The following is a 16,401-nucleotide window of genomic DNA, read 5'->3' as shown; positions in this document are numbered from 1 at the left end:
ATTTTTAAGTTTATCCAAAAACGTTAGAAGTTATTTATCATAGTCCTTATTTCGGACTTTGTGCGGAAAAGGTGGTTTGGGTACAAAAGTTTTGGTACTTGTGTCAAATGGTGAACTATTTGTGTTTAAGATATCTTCTTTGGACTTTGGTAAATCAGTTCCTGATATGTTGCAGCTTTGGGCATTTCCGACCCTTGATAATTTTTCCCTGAACGAAGAGTGATTCACCTGCTCTTTCGGATTTTCTTCCGTATGGCTGGGAAGACTTCCCTCTTTTCGGGATGGAATTGATTTAGCAAGTTGACCAATTTGAACCTCCAAATTATGGATGCTAGATGAGTGGTTTTTAATAAGCTGATCGAATTTATTTTTGATCCGTTTAAAACCATCGTCGTGATTACTTATTTTTCCACTGATAGCATCTATAAACTTGTCGATTTTAGAAGATAAAGTGCTAATCGTATCTCTTGACTGATTTTGATAATTAGTGGTACGATTTTGATTAGCACTTGCATTATTGTTATTGTTATCTTTCCAGTTAAAGTTAGGATGATTCCTCCATCCAGAATTATAAGTATTAGAATAAGAATTATTAGTTTGGTTTTGCCCTTGGACAAAATTTACCTGTTTTACCTCACTCATGTTTTCGTAATCCACATCCGTTTGGATTGGATTACCATTGGTATCGCGTGGTGCCATAAACTTGTCAATTTTGTGCAATAAAGCAGAAAATTGGGCTTGTAGCATCGCGACTGGATCAAGTTCAACTATACCTTTAACTGATGGTCTGGTTGAGGATGATGGTTTTGCTACCGGTATATGTCCACGTTCCGCGGGCCACATACTGCTGTTGATTGCCATTTCCTCCAAAAGCTCTCTCGCTTGGGCTGATGTTTTCTTCATAAATAGCCCTCCCGACATAGCATCTAATGAACCCCTAGTTGTAGGATTTAGTCCATTGTAAAATGTTTGCATTAAAAGTTCAGCGGGTAATTGGTGGTGTGGGCATAAACGTTGAAGTTCTTTAAAATGTTCCCAAGTTTCATAAAGAGTCTCATTATCATTTTGAGAAAAAGATGTTAACTCTTTTATGACTCTTGCGGTTTTTGCTAAAGGAAAATATTTTGATAAAAATGCTTGGGCTAATTGTTCCCAAGTGGCAAAAGTTGCGGCTGGCATAGAAGTTAACCATTCTTTGGCTCTATCCTTCAAAGTGAAAGGAAAGAGGCGAAGTTTGATTGCTTCTGTAGTCACATCTGGGATTTTAAAAGTGTCACAAATTTCAAGGAAATTTGTTAAATGGGTGTTAGGATTTTCGTTAGGTAACCCGTAAAATGTTACATTATTTTGCAACATATTAAGCAAAGCTGGCTTAATTTCAAATTGGTTTGCGGTGATTCTGGGTCTAACGATACTATTGGTCACACCGGCCACACCTGGCCTAGCGTAATCCATAAGTGTTGGTGGGTCTGCCATTTTTTCTAGCTCGGTATATGTTTTTACCGGAGTCTTATTTTTGTTTTTCTTGTTTTTCTTGTTCTTCCTAATGGTTTTCTCAATTTCTGGGTCTATAGGGTCTGGTATAATGCCTGAACTTCGAGAACTGCGCATGAACCTGAAATCTTGCACGAACCGAAACTACCTACAAAACAGAATTCGAAAAAAATAAATAAATTAGTAAATGAAAATTATTAAATTATAAAAGTTAAAATAAGTATGTTTAAACCTACATTCGAAATAAAACACAAAAAATTTAAAATTTTGTCAAAAATTTTAGCGTTCCCCGGCAACGGCGCCAAAAACTTGTTGAGCGATTTCCGCAAGTGCACGGTATACGCTTGTAGTAATAAAAGATATCGAACCCACAGGGAACGCTTTTTAACTAAAACTTTATTTAATTCAGTTTTAATCACGTGTTTAGTTTTAATAAAAGAAATTCGTTTAATTGATTGAATTGGTTTGGGTAAATTAGGATTAGATAAGAATATTATATTGAGTTTAGAGAACAATTCTGTCTTGAGATTTTGATTACAAGACAGATACTTCCGTAATTGGAATAAATAGAAGGTATAAAACTTATTTTCATAAAGCAAAGAAAACAACTTCAACTTTGGAAAGATTATGGACATGTAATAATATAGGAATTTATTCAATTAAATGGCTTTGAACCGTAGAAATCTCTCTGGTTCGGAGCAGATTTCTACCTTAATCAAATTAGTATTTTATATCTGATAAGCCGCGATCAACGATCATATCATCCATAAAAACGTAATCTGTCAAGTGTTCAACAAAGTTTTTATATGAATAAGATGAAATAGAACGTTTTAATAAAAACACCAATTTATCATTTTGAAAATCATTTTGTCAGAACAATATCAAAATAACAACAGAAAGAATGTATTGAATAAAATAAATATATCATTAATGAAATGTGAATCTTCACAAGTTAACAGAGAAGTAGAAACATGGAGAGCATTGCGACGAAAACTTTGAGATCCGGGTTGTCAATCTTTCCCTCAAACTTCGTAGGTTTGTCAGACCCTATACGCTTCAGCCGTTAATTCTTCTCGCTGAATCTTCGGAATAGAGACTGGTCAGTCCACTACCAGAATGAAAACTTGTCTCTGATCTACCTTAGAAACTAAACTAATACTGTGTTTATAACTAATCTAATAACAACTTGTGTACATCAAGTTTGTTTACAGAAATGAAATCTAACTTTCTGATTCTTTTCTGAATGAGAAACTCAACATAATAACTCTCTTCTCTAACTTATCTAACTTAACCAACAACTTTAATTTTTGAAATGGATCACTTATTTATAGTTGTTGAAGGGTTGTAAATGATGGGTCGTGTCCGTTGGTGAAGGGTCGCTTTTATCCAAACGAACAGACGCGTTTCTCGGATTAAAACATGTGAAATATGTGCAGAATGCTTCGCTGTCGCGACTGAGATTTAGGGGCGAGTTGAAATTGCATCTTTTTCCGTGACACCTTTCGTAAGTCGCGACTGAGATTATGAAAATCTCAGTCGCGACAAGGACTTGTCTCTCCGTCTCTCGACTGCTTCTTGTCCTCCTTGAGCGTTCTTCTGACTGATATGCATTCTTGGTACGTTTTTTAGGTTTTTCCTCCATTTTAGCTCCGTTTTGGCTCATATTTGGATTTAACCAAATAATTAAGTACCTTGTATCAAAGAAGTAAATAAAGACGTAAAAGTATTCCAAATGAATATAATTAGCACGATTTCAATGTAAATTTAACGTGTTTATATATGATATTTTAGGTATATTTTGGGCTTAACAAGAACCGAGTAGTTTAATACTTGTGGGTATAAATGCCGTGGATTCGATACTTGGACTTAACCAGATTTATTACTAAATACGATGGGGTACACTTACCCATTAGTTGCAGAGCTGTTGTAGTGGGGATCGACTCGAGCGCATATTCACTACCAGTTCGGCTCTCATCAGCAAGCTGCAGGCTGAGCGTTTCCATTTTGGTGATAAGAGAGATAGAGATGGGTAACCTGACAAAGTTTTCTATCCTCCACGTTTTATCCAAAATGGGCAACCTATTTAAGAAGCCATTGTTGTTGTCTTCTTCTGACTTTGGACTAGGCTTACTTCTGCTTCTGGATATGGACTTGCTTTCGACTGGACTTTTATTTGACTAAAAGCCTTTTTGCTTGGAAGTAGCCTAATATGCCTTGTACAATTTTTTAATCCTTAAAAAAAATTTATTAGTACATAAGGACATATATTGTTCTGAATTTTAATTACTTGAGGCATCTAATTCCTTGATTGTAATCTTTGTCATAATAAAAACTTCATTAAAATTGGGTTTTAACAGTGTTGTTAGTGGTTTCAGCTTTGCCTTCTTCTTCTTTTTTATTTACAATCACACTTGAAGTCGAAGGAACACTAGAATCTACTACTTGTTGAAACACCTTTCCACATAATTTTGATTTGACAAAATTGTTTAAGTATAATTAAAAACATATTCTAAACACACTAAGTTTAAATGCTTTGATTTATTCTACTAATGTGTTTGTTCAATGTTGAGTTAAAAATTGCTTATAAGACATAAGGATTAAAAGGCCCAAGCCCAATACAAGAGTCAAAATCCAAGTCAAACGATTCAAGACAACTCAGCCCGCGAATGTCAAAACGTTGTCGTTATGGACAAAACGCAACTCAGAGGAAGAAGGATCTAGAAGACCTTCAGGGAACAACTTCGGAACGAAGCTGCTGAGTCAATTCGACAAAACGTACAAGACAGCAGCTGGCTAAGGAAAACTTCCAGACAAAGTGTTTCCACTTTGGGTAAAGTTCAGACGACACAGTATGCTGTCTAGTTGACATTACCATAAATGGAGAGACACTCTGCCGAGCTGATCAAAAGCTGACCGAGGACAGAAGATACTCAAATCTGATTGGCCGAGAGCTCTGAGCAAGTCTGGATGACAACGACAGGAAGCCGTTTCCCTCCAACGGTTATTTCGAAATTCGAAATGACCGATGTCCAGACGTCTCTATAAATAGTGCCATCAGAAGCTTCATTCTACACAGAACTTGATCAAGCCATTACGCTGACCAAATTTCTACGCAAGTTCTGCAAGCAAAAAGCAAAGCTCGCTTTGGGGGATTCACTCAATATACGAGATGGAGATTGAAAGAACGATGGAGATTTAAACACAAGAATTCTTACACTAAATTTCATATCTTTTGTGTAAAAGTCTAGAGTGATTATTCAATCATCTAAGGTGTCTTAGCAATCATTGTTTAGGACAAACACTTATCATTTCTAGAGATTAGAAAGGAGAGGCTGAGTACTCGGTTATAGTACTCAGCGAGAGATTAGGATTGAGTAGAGGTATAGAGGAAGGTACTCTTGTTATACTCAGTTGCTAAGATTGTAAAAGGTTTGAGGCTCTACCTTTAAAGAGCTCAGTAGAGGATTCGAAAGCTCAGAACGTGTTCCGGGGACAGGACGTAGGCTTAGAAGCCGAACCTGGATAAATCTGCTGAGTAACGCATTTCTCACCTTAAACTCCTTATATATATTGCTTGCTTAAATAACCAAAAACTGACCAAGTAAAGAGGTCAAGCTGAGTTGTGCGCATCGAACATCGGAGCTCAGGAATAGACTATAAGTGCTATATCCCGACTCAAGTTAAGAAACTGACCTAGTCACCAGTTGACTAAGCCAGTATCTTGCTGTTTACTCAGCGCCGCTGTTAAAACCTTTTCTCTTAAGAAAAAAAGTCTGCCCTAAGTTAGAAAAAGTTTAAATAGTTCCTAACCCCCCCCCCCCTTGGAACTATACTTGTAACGTTATAAGGGACCAACAAGTGGTATCAGAGCTTAAAAGCTCACTGTAAAAGGTTTAACCACCTTGAGCTGATCCCCACTATGGGCGAAAACAGCACTCGGTTTCTCCCAGGAAACCAAACAACTCAGATCTTACCTGAGGGGCTGTCCATTACTCGGCCTCCCCTATTCTTCGGGTCTAACTATACCTTCTGGAAGAATAGGATGAAAAATTTCATTCAGGCTACAAACATGAGTGCCTGGCTATCCATAGTCCAAGGCCCATTTGTACCTGTCGAAGTTGTGGCTGGCCAAACAGTTGTAAAAGCTGAGGCCAAATGGACAGAGGATGATCTCAAGAAGCTTCAAAATCACGCTTCGGCTATTAATATGCTTCACTGTGCGCTCGATGCTGCAGAATATAATAAAATTTCAGGTTGTGAGTCGGCGCAAGAGATCTGGAAGAAGCTGGAGGTCACCTACGAAGGAACAAATAAAGTAAAGGAGTCCAAGGTGAACCAGCAGATGAGATTGTATGAGCTGTTCGAGATGAACAATGATAAGGGCATATCTGACATGAATGCAAGGTTTACCAACATCATAAATGAGCTCAAGAGACTTGGGAAGATCTTCACTGAGGAAGAACAAGTCAAAAAGATACTCAGGAGTCTTCCTAAAGACTAGCAAGCAAAGAAGACCGCTATTGAGGAAGCTCAGGACTTAACCACCTACAAATATGACGAACTCATCGGCTCGTTGCTGACCCATGAGATATCAATGAAAAACTTCGAGGTGAAGGAAAAGTCTGAAGACAAGAAGCAGAAATCTCTTGTCATGAAAGCTGACTCCACTGATGGGAGCTCAACAGATGATGAAGAGATGGCTATGTTCACAAGGAAGATGAAAAGGCTGTTCAGGAAAAATGACAAATACTCCAAGAAGCCTTACAGAAAGTTTGATAAGTATAAAGCTGAGTCCAGCGACAGCAAATACAAGAAAGACAACTCAAATCCCATTACATGCTTTGAATGTCATCAAACTGGCCATATAAAGTCAAGCTGCCCCATGGTGGCTACATGGAGCGACAGTGATGAGTCTTCATCAACAGAAGCTGAGGCCACCGAGTCAGCGAAGATATGCTTCATGGCTGACGAACTTGCTGAGCCGTGCGTCTCTGAGCATGCTGTCTCCTCCGTTGCATCTGACGATGAGGAGCAATTAAATGAGGTAATACCACTTTCCCAGCTCAGAAACAAAATGGGTAATACCCTGAGTGATCTCTATACACTTGTCAAAAAGTGTAATAAGAAAATTAGAGCACTCAGCAGGCGTTGTGACGAGGTTGAAGAGGTCAAGCTGAGTGACCTCAGATACCTTCTTCAGGACAACTCAACTTTGCATGATAACATGAAGATCATACATGAGTCTGTCTCTGAATTCCAATCAGTTTCAAAGAAACTGAGAAAGGACGTCACAACTATCCAGAACCAATTAAAGGTTCCAAATAAAAGAAACATTCCTCTGAGAACTCAGTATCAAGGTACTCAGCAGAGATGGAATCCCCAGCGGAATGTCCAGTGTGACTTCTGTGGGAAGAAAGGTCACACCACAAAGGTGTGCTGGCATGCTCAACACTATGGTGCTGACCAGTCAGTGAGACAACCTAAATAGAAGGTCAGCTGTGACTTCTGTGGAAAGAATGGCCATACTGTCCATGTATGCCGCCATAAAATAAAATATGATGCTTTACCTGTTGAACCTAACAAGCAAGGACCCAAAAAGAATTGGGTACCTAAAAGTAACTAGTTACAATGCAGGTAAGCCTGAGGTGTGCTGAGAAGTCAAAGATGTGGTATATTGACAGCGCATGCTCGAGGCACATGACTGGTGATGAAACTCAGTTCATCACATTTGAGCGTAAACGAGGAGGAAGCGTAAGTTTTGGAGACAACAAAAAGGGTAAGATAGTAGGGTCAGGAACCATCGGAGGTAATCCTACTATTGAGTCAGTCTCCCTAGTCATCGGACTCAAATATAACTTACTCAGCGTAGCTCAGCTATGTGATAATGGGAGAAAAGTTATATTTGATGCTACTGGATGTAAAATATACGAGGGTAAAACAAATGAGTTAATTTTAACTGCCCCTCGGATTGATAATGTCTTTATGCTAGACTTAGAGAAAAAGTTTTCAAAAACTGTATGCTTAGTTTCAAAGGAAGAAAATTCCTGGCTATGGCACAGGAGACTTGGTCATGTAAGCATGGACCTCCTGGCCAAATTAGCAAGAAAGCAATTGGTTGAGGGACTGCCTGAACTTAGATTTGAAAAAGATCAATTATGCCACGCTTGCCAAGCTGGAAAACAAACCAAACAATCTTTTCATAGCAAAAACATTGTCTCAACTAAGCGTCCGTTAGAATTACTACACTTGGATCTCTTCGGTCCAGTCCAGCCGCTGAGTCTGGGTGGAAGAAGATTTTCCTTGGTCATTGTAGATGACTTCTCTCGGTACACTTGGGTCATCTTGCTGAGTAGTAAAGATGAGACCTTTGAGACATTTTCAAATTTGGTTAGAAAACTTGAAAATGATAAAGACCTAAAATTGGCTCACATCCGAAGTGATAATGGTGGAGAATTCAAAAACCAAAAGTTTGTTGAATTCTGTGAAGCCAGCGGCATTGACCACAATTTCTCTGCTCCTAGAACACCTCAACAAAATGGGGTTGTTGAAAGGAAGAACAGAACTCTGGTTGAAATAGCCAGGACAATGCTGGATGAGCATAGGCTTTCAAAGTATTTTTGGGGAGAGGCTGTTAACACAGCGTGCTATATTCTTAATAGGGCTCTAGTTAGACCTATATTAAAGAAAACCCCCTATGAACTTTGGAAAGGATGAAAGCCCAACATTGGATACTTTCGTGCCTTTAGCTGTAAATGTTTTATTTTGAATACCAAAGATAGCTTAGCAAATTTGACTCAAAAGCTGACGAGGCTATCTTTTTAGGCTACTCAACAAACAGCAAAGCATACAGAGTTTTCAATAAACGAACTCAAACTTTAGAAGAGTCAGTACATGTTGAGTTCGACGAGACTAACCCTGCAGGTAGATACCAGCCACTGACCGAGGATGATCCACACTCAGCAACCGCTGACCAAGAACCAGCTACTGAGTCATTCACTAAAAGGCTGACCAAGAGTAAGAGTGAACCTAAGATTGTTTTCACTGACCAGTCTACTTCTGCAGAGATTGTTGAAACACAGACAGCACAAGACATCAACCTACCTAAAGAGATAAGGATTCTAAGAGGGCACTCCGAGAGTGCAATCCTTGATTCTGCTGGGAATACCCTGATGACGAAGAATCAACTCAAGAGGTATCTCAGCAATGTAGCCTTCGTCTCAGTTCAGAACCTAAGAACTTCGCTGATGCTGAGGAAGATGAATTCTGGATGAGCGCAATGCAAGAGGAACTTGACCAATTCAGAAGAAACGATGTATGGGAGCTAGTGCCACATCCAAGGAGTCAGAAGACCATTGGAACAAGATGGGTCTTCTGAAACAAGCAGGATGAGCAAGGAAACGTAGTCAGGAACAAAGCAAGGCTTGTAGCTCAGGGCTACAGTCAGTAAGAAGGTATTGACTACGGTGAGACCTTTGCCCCAGTGGCAAGGCTAGAAGCTATTAGGATCTTATGTGCATATGCATCTTACATGAACTTTAAATTATTCCAAATGGATGTTAAGAGTGCATTTCTTAATGGAGTTATAAACGAGGAAGTTTATGTTAATCAACCTCCAGGGTTTGAGGATCCAAAATTCCCAAACCACGTTTATAAACTCAAAAAGGCTCTGTACGGCCTCAAGCAAGCACCACGTGATTGGTATGAGAGGCTGACCAGTTTCCTGCTGACTAGAAATTATGTCAGAGGCAAAGCTGATACAACCTTATTCATTAAGAGAAAGGGTGAAGATACCCTGCTGGCTCAAATTTATGTTGATGATATAATATTTGGTGCAACTAACGAATCAATGTGCAAGGAATTTAGCAAACAAATGCAGACTGAGTTTGAAATGTCGATGATGGGAGAACTCAACTTCTTCATCGGACTTCAAATAAAACAAGGAAAGAATGGCATCTTCATCAGTCAAGCTAAATATGCCAAGGAGATATTAAAGAAATATGACTTGGAAAATTTCAAGCCAATATCCACTCCTATGGGCACTGACACTGTCCTCTGTGCTGACGAGAATGGTAAGTCAGTAGACAGCAAATTGTATCGAGGTATGATAGGCTCTCTACTTTACTTAACAGCCAGTAGACCGGACATTCAGTTCTCAGTATGCTACTGTGCTAGATATCAATCTAACCCTAAGGAATCTCATTACATAGCTGTAAAAAGAATCCTTAGATATTTGCAAAGCTCAGTGAACGCAGGTTTATGGTATCCCAACACTCATGGCTTTACACTCGTTGGATCCACTGACACTGACTATGGTCGAGACAAGCTAGAACGAAAAAGCACCTCTGGAGGATGTCATTTCTTAGGAAGCTGTCTTGTATCTTGGTTCAGTAAGAAGCAGGCGTCAGTAGCCTTGTCTACCACTGAAGCTGAGTACATTGCTGCTGGTCACTGTGTTGCTCAAGTCCTATGGATTAAGCAACAACTTGAAGACTATGGTGTTCAAACAAAGACAATTGAGGTCAAATGCGACAACAAAAGTGCAATTGATCTATCAAAGAACCCAATTCAACACAGCAGAATGAAGCATGCCAGCATAAGGCATCACTTCATTAGAGACCATGTACTCAAAGGTGAGATAAAGCTGACCTACGTCCCAACGGATGAGCAGCTTGCGGATATCTTCACAAAGCCACTGGCTCGTGAACAGTTCAGCATACTGAGAGAAGCCATTGGTATGTTTAATCCTCTTCAGTAAATTCCTGTTCTAAAATGTAAATTTATACTGAGTGAATTACCTTGCTGAATGATTTATGCAAATGCATGCTGAGTGATTGTTATGCTGAGTACTTAACACAAAACACATTAATACTGAGTCAATATGCACACCGAGTAGTAACCTTAAACTGAGAAATCATCCTTTCATATACTACTGACCACTCAAAATCCAAAACGCTTAGTATTCTAAACGCTGAGTGATAGATCTGTTGCATTAAATGCAAAAGCATGCGAATAGCCACCTAGGATGACGTATGCGCCGAATGTGTCATAAAAGCTAGGATCTTTGTCGGTTGACAATCCCAAGGCAAAACTGACACATGGATTCGATAAGATCCACTCTTCACCGCTATAAATAATAGGTAAATCCCCATTCTTTATCTTCTTTACACCTACCGAATTCTAAGGCAAAGCTTTCTCTCTAAAAACTCTCAAAGCTTCCCAAACTTGTTCTGAAACTATGACTAAAGTTTCCGTCAACATCTCCGGTGCCGGTCACCCTAAGGCCAGCTCCGATGAACCCTCCAGGCAAACTTCTGTGCCTGAAACTACCAAGGTCACTACGCCGAGTAAAGGAAAAACTGGGCAAGCTACCTCCTCCAAAGGAAAACCGACCAAAATCAGAACCTATACCAAGGTTTTTTATAACATTAGCGAATGGAAAGTGGACTTCTCACGATGGGTCTCTGAGTCCTTCGTGACTTCCGAGCAACCCTTCTGCGAATGGATATCGCAAAATGGATGGACCGAGCTGTTCTCTATTAGGGATCACACCTATCCTGACCTAGTAAGGGAATTCTACAAGAACCTCCAAGTCGCTGATGATAACCAGGACTATCTAGCAACAGTAGTAAGGGGGAAAACGATCCCACCTATTTGGCGAATTTGCTGAAGTTGAAAAATGAAGAAGCAATGCTGAGAAGATCTGGAGATCATGACGGTACTGGGTACGAAGTCACCTTCTGTAAACCTGAAGGCCACTCAGGAGAAGTCTCCAGTTCCTCTATGGGTCAGCACCAAAAGATGGCTCACTATCTGCTGACCTACTTCATTTATCCTAAGATCAACTACACCACCTCAGCAACGAACTTTGAGCAATGCTTCATATGGCATATGCTGACATACAAGCCGATCAACATGCCAGTATTCCTAATTGCTGGGTTCCTGAGGAGCACTGGAACTCTCAGGCTGGGCTCGCTCATCACCAGGATCCTCATTGATCATCAAATAGACCTGACTGATGAAGTTAAAGCTAGAGGATCTGAGATCACAGCTGCGTCGCTGAGGGCGTTAAAATTCAATCAGCTCCTAAAGAAAGCAAAAGCCGCTGCTGCTGGTGAACAACAAGCTGAGGGAACAGCTCCCCAGCAAAGAAGAAGGACAAAGGCTCCAGCTGCCCGTAAGAGAAAAGCTGCTGGAACTCCTTCAAAGAAGGCTGAGCCTCAGGCCAAGAAGCCTAAGTCAGCTGCTGAACCAGGTCAGGAGAGACCTAAGTCAGCTGAGAAAAGGAGCAGGCAAGATGAGCCTGAAATTGAGGAAAGACAAGATGCTGATGAGCAACTTCAAAAGAAGCAGAAGTCTTCTTCACTGACTCCAATTGACGCAATCCCTACTGACGTCATTGTTCCTGGTGACTCTCACTACACACAGTGTCTAGGAACTGTAGCTGAGCATCAAGAAGATGAGGTGCATCTGGACGATCAGTTCATTGCACAAGTTGAGGAAGAATTGGATGGGGAGGATGAAGAAGATAAGGAATAGGGAGAAGAAAATAGTAATGAAGCTGACTCCGAGGAGACAGCTAGTGAGATTGAAGCTGAGCAAGCCAATACTGAGTTGGCTGCTGGAGAAGAACAAGAACATGACCAACACAATGTTGATCAAGTACAAAAACAAGCTGACCAGCTTAATGCTGATCAAGAAGCTGATCAAGAAGAAACTTCTCCATCTCACTCAAGAGAGTCTATTCAAGCTGACCCTCCTCCTTGCAGAAGAAGATTGGTTAAGGCAAGTCAGAAGACAGTCAGTGACATTCCTATTCAACAACCAACCCTTCCCGACTTTGATATTCAGAAGCCAACCAAGGACCCTTCTGCACTTAAGCTGAAATTTTTCAGAAAGCAACCATCCTCTACTCCACCGGCCTCTTTAGAAAAGCAAGCCTCTGTTTCTTCACTAAAGGAACATGCCGACTTGAATGCTTTCGCAAATTCTACGAGTCAAGTGGAATCCATTCCCGTTGATGCTGTCAATCCAAGCATTGTGATGACTCAGAACATTCTTGTCTCAGTTAGCACCGACAGCATCCGGATTACTTCCTCTCCACTCAACATCTCTACTGATCAAACTCTTTCCCAATCTAACCAAGTGCAGATTGAAAACACAACTCTAGTCACTGACTAGGTCATACCACTTAATCCTCTTCCAACCGGTCATACTGATGTCACTGGACAACTTAATGAAGGCTCTCAAAGCTACATAAATGTCACTGAATCCGGTAAACAAATCATCGACTCAGTGCAGACATTGATCAAAGACCTTCAACAAACTACTCTTCCTGCTGCTGGGTCTTCTACTATTGAGCCTACTCAGCTCTCCCAAGTAACTCAGCTTCTCAACGAAGTTAAGGGATTCAAGGACTTGCTGAGTCTCATCATTACCTTTCAAGCACAGCAAGCTAAGCAGGATTCCATCGCAAAGCTGGCTGAGATCCAGCTGACAACAGTTCAACATCTCAACGCTCTTCAAGAACAAGTTCAGACTTTGTCAGCTGCGAACACACGCTATGCTACTTTTGATGAAGTTAAAATGCTCTTTGCTCAGCTTCACACCGAGCAAATCAAAACCAACGAGCAAATGGTCTCCTATTCTCAGTGCTCAGTGGAGCAAATTGGTGAGGCCGTTCGATTGCTGAATCTGAACAAGCAAGAGATGGATACTGACGCTATGAAGCAAAATGAAATGCTGTCTATCACCAGACAAACCTTCAACCACATACGTCACAGCAATGTTCAGCGTCAATACTATGACACCTCATTACTCAAGATATTCCATCAAGTCGTTGCTGGTCTGACCGATGCACTTACCTGGATAGGCAAATCTCAAGCCTTCACAGTCAGCATGATCAGTGCTGCTGAACTTAATATACCCTCCGAGGTCTCAGATAATGGAGTGGCTATCTTTGATGGTGTCAATGAAAGCGCCGATAGACTTAAAGCGCTATCCACAGAACTGACCAGAGCCGTCTTAACCGACGCCTTTAGGATTCCTCCTCCCGATGCTGACAAAACGGGGGAGAAAGAACAAGCGAGAACACAGCATGAGTCTAGTCAGTCCAAACAGAAGAGAAATAAATAGATATAGGCTAGCTCAGTTTAGGCTAAGTATGTAGTCTCTATGCCTGTCTTTCACTTTTGTTTGTAAACGCTGACTACCTATATTAAATATCAATACTTGCATCTTCTGTTCAAACCATGAGTTATGAATTATTTTTATACGATGCTGTGTATTATGTCATTATGTATCTTCAATTGAATCAGCTATGTTTAATGCTTATAAAATTTATTGATTGAACCCAATGCTGATAACATGTTTGAAATTGACTTATATGCTTATATAATATTGTCTTATAAAACTCATTGAACAACAAATTACTCAGTGCTCTCTGAATGCTATAACTTCCGCTTAAACACTGAGTAAAATAGAATATGTTCCATGAGCTGACCTATATCTATAAACTAACCTTAGACTTACTCGATTAAACCTTCAAATGTTTAGAGTAAAACTAAGTCAGTAGCTCAACCCTTACGGGGGAGTTTGCTAAGTTATATTAGGTCAACTATCATGGGGGAGCTCAATACTGAGTTCTTCGCTGAATAGTTTTGCCAACATCAAAATGGGGGAGTTTGTTGAAACACCTTTCCACATAATTTTGATTTGACAAAATTGTTTAAGTATAATTAAAAACATATTCTAAACACACTAAGTTTAAATGCTTTGATTTATTCTACTAATGTGTTTGTTCAATGTTGAGTTAAAAATTGCTTATAAGACATAAGGATCAAAAGGCCCAAGCCCAATACAAGAGTCAAAACCCAAGTCAAACGATTTAAGACAACTCGGCCCGCGAATGTCAAAACGTTGTCGTTATGGACAAAATGCAACTCAGCGGAAGAAGGATCTAGAAGACCTTCAGGGAACAACTTCGGAACGAAGCTGCTGAGTCAATTCGACAAAGCGTACAAGACAGCAGCTGGCTAAGGAAAACTTCCAGACAAAGTGTTTCCACTTTGGGTAAAGTTCAGACGACACAGTATGCTGTCTAGTTGACATTACCATAAATGGAGAGACACTCTGCCGAGCTGACCAAAAGCTGACCGAGGACAGAAGATACTCAAATCTGATTGGCCGAGAGCTCTGAGCAAGTCAGGATGACAACGACAGGAAGCCGTTTCCCTCCAACGGTTATTTCGAAATTCGAAATGACCGATGTCCAGACGTCTCTATAAATAGTGCCATCAGAAGCTTCATTCTACACAGAACTTGATCAAGCCATTACGCTGACCAAATTTCTACGCAAGTTCTGCAAGCAAAAAGCAAAGCTATCTTACACTAAATTTCATATCTTTTGTGTAAAAGTCTAGAGTGATTATTCAATCATCTAAGGTGTCTTAGCAATCATTGTTTAGGACAAACACTTATCATTTCTAGAGATTAGAAAGGAGAGGCTAAGTACCCGGTTATAGTACTCAGCGAGAGATTAGGATTGAGTAGAGGTATAGAGGAAGGTACTCTTGTTATACTCAGTTGCTAAGATTGTAAAAGGTTTGAGGCTCTACCTTTAAAGAGCTTAGTAGAGGATTCGAAAGCTCGGAACGTGTTCCGGGGATAGGACGTAGGCTTAGAAGTCGAACCTGGATAAATCTGCTGAGTAACGCATTTCTTACCTTAAACTCCTCATATATATTGCTTGCTTAAATAACCAAAAACTGACCAAGTAAAAAGGTCAAGCTGAGTTGTGCGCATCGAACATCGGAGCTCAGGAATAGACTCTAAGTGCTATATCCTGACTCAAGTTAAGAAACTGACCTAGTCACCAGTTGACTAAGCCAGTATCTTGCTGTTTACTCAGCGCCCCTGTTAAAACCTTTTCTCTTAAGAAAAGAAGTCTGCCCTAAGTTAGAAAAAGTTTAAATAGTTCCTAACCCCCCCTTGGAACTATACTTGTAACGTTATAAGGGACCAACACTACTGTCCCTAGAAACAACCTAGTCTATTCGGTACAAACCTGATCACGTGAATGCAACTCTCCCTAAACTCGAGGACTCAGATAAGTAGATGGCTCCCCGACGGACATACTATATTTACCCCAAACTTTGAAGAGTTCCAAATTGAAGAGAAGGAGAACACCCAAGATAACGAACATGAAGAAAAACAACAACTCACAAAAGTAAAATGGAGAAGAAGGAGAACGAAATTGACCTTAGAACCGCCTTCAAAATTATTCCCAGAAACGACATAAGCAGCTCTCAAAAGGTCCACCAGAAAAATGGAAATCACACCACCTTCCAAAAACGAAGAACAAGGTTGATAAGCAAGGAGCTCAAACTTAAAAAAAAAAGCGAAAGAAACAAACAGACTCAAATAAATGGCATATTTATAATAGAGCATAGAAGACCAAACGACGCTCAACTTCATTTAAACTGCTATTCACTAAAGACAGATGCTTCAAAAAAGGAGCGAGCATGTTTGAAGAAATCATTATTACCTCTGGCATGCATAAGACACATTTCCAGAGAAGTGCACTGAGAAACTGCCAACATCTACTCCATGCGCACAAGAAACGTGTCTAAAACTTAAACATCTCGCAATTGCAACCTTAAAAAAAACAAAGACGACATAAGAATTGAAGACCCGTCACCCTCAAACGATTGGGGGGAGGGGACTTTTGATGGAGCATTTGAGCCTCAAGCCCATTGACAACATATCAATTGGGCCACCTAGGTATAAATAGACCTAGGGGCGTGCCAAAGTGCCCTCCGTAATCGCCCTTGGATCCAACTGAGGCTCCGCAGTTTGAGGTAAGCTAAGGGAAGTAATGTCTTTCTAATTCCCAACTTAAGACCTATAAAT

At 40.2% G+C, this 16,401-nt stretch overlaps 1 non-coding gene across 1 annotated transcript; it reads left to right on the top strand.

Annotated features, from left to right (window-relative positions):
* Positions 1-991: 991 nt before the first annotated feature.
* On the top strand, positions 992-1,098 carry LOC136216147 (small nucleolar RNA R71). Its single transcript, XR_010683140.1, has one exon. It is a non-coding gene; the product is annotated as a small nucleolar RNA R71 (small nucleolar RNA).
* The last annotated feature ends 15,303 nt before the right edge of the window (positions 1,099-16,401 follow it).

This window comes from Euphorbia lathyris, chromosome 1 (assembly GCF_963576675.1).
Source record: "Euphorbia lathyris chromosome 1, ddEupLath1.1, whole genome shotgun sequence".
In the NCBI taxonomy this organism is placed as follows: Eukaryota; Viridiplantae; Streptophyta; class Magnoliopsida; order Malpighiales; family Euphorbiaceae; genus Euphorbia; species Euphorbia lathyris.
This window is presented reverse-complemented; position numbering and strand designations above follow the sequence as displayed.